Raw genomic sequence first — 1,447 nt, forward strand, 5'->3', positions numbered from 1 at the left:
TAAAATAAAGTCAGAAGCCAAGTATGAGTAAGACATTGGAAACTAAATTAAGTGGAAAGAAAAATTTTAAACTTCTGTGAGAGGTGGCCGTAAGAGAGGTTCTTGTAGCACTAAGGTGAGAAGTAGAAGTGGATTTCAGGGAAGCTGGTGTTCAGAAACATCTCCCTCTGGGTCGTTTCGGCTCTGGCTAAAAGCCCAGGGTAAGCCTTTCTGTTGTGGGAAGAAAGCATCTGAGGCTTTGACCAGTCACTCTCTGGAAGCATCCATGCTAAAGAAAGCACAGCTGCCTGCCTGCCAAGGGCACAGGGCAGAGGCTGGGTACCACCCAGGAGAATTCCCCCTATGGCAGTGCCGAGATCCATGTATGGTCAAAAGCAAAAGCATTGCCTTGTTTCTATGGACCTTTTCCACATTAGGCTTTTCAAACTTGTGTGTGTATAAATTCAGGGGAAGGATACTTCCTTAGCTCCACAGAGGCAATATGAGGGCAAACTAGATTGCCAAAGCAGAAAAAATAATAATAATAACAACTCCTGAGACTGGGGTTGTGGCTCAGTGGTAGAGCACTTGCCTACCAGGTGTGAGGCCTGTGTTCAATACTCAGCACCGAATATAAATAAATGCATAAAATAAAGATCCATCAACAACTGAAAATATATATAATTAAAAAAAATAAAACTCTCAATTTTAAAATGCCCAGGGTACTTTGTGCTGGGGTGGGGGGTTGGGATGGGGGGAGAATGCTATGCTCTTGATGTCTATCACCCAAATATCCCTGAGGAATTAATTGGGAGGAATTGAACAGAGTGGGGGGAAAACAGGTGTTTCCCTTTTCCCAAGGGCATTTCTCATTTATCATATAACTAGTCAAAAGTTTCTTTTTGAGCAGACTTTATCACATACAGATAGACAGAGGCTGTGTGGGAAAAAAAGCACCCTGAGCAATCATTTTAAGAGCTGCCCTCATTCCACATTGTGTGACTGAATACAAATCCTTTATTCTTCCCAGTTTGAAGATGAGATGGGGATTTAACCTCTGCTTGCCATCATTATCAGTTCACTGAGTCTCTGAGTATAAACCACAAAGCTCCCGAAAATGTAAGTTACTGGATGTTTGCCCTTGCCCCATTCCCCCCACATCCAAAGCAATCCAAATACAGAGCTTACTGGGAGGGGAGAAGATCAATAGAAATGAGTTTCTTATTACAACATTCCCCTGGAGTTCTCAGAACTCCATCCGTGGTTTCTCTAGTCCCAGTGGTCATACAATTAGAGAGGGGGAAAAAAAAAAGGTGGACTTCAGACAATGAAAGAGAATGAGCAAAGGACAGACGCAAATCACAGTATCTTTTTCTGCCTGCATTATAAGCTGCGTAACCCAGCTCATCATAGCATATGTATGGGCTGCATTTCCTCAGGTTTCAAAAGCCTGATGCTTCAGTCAGAA

Source organism: Callospermophilus lateralis, chromosome 7, assembly GCF_048772815.1.
Source record: "Callospermophilus lateralis isolate mCalLat2 chromosome 7, mCalLat2.hap1, whole genome shotgun sequence".
Taxonomy (NCBI): domain Eukaryota; kingdom Metazoa; phylum Chordata; class Mammalia; order Rodentia; family Sciuridae; genus Callospermophilus; species Callospermophilus lateralis.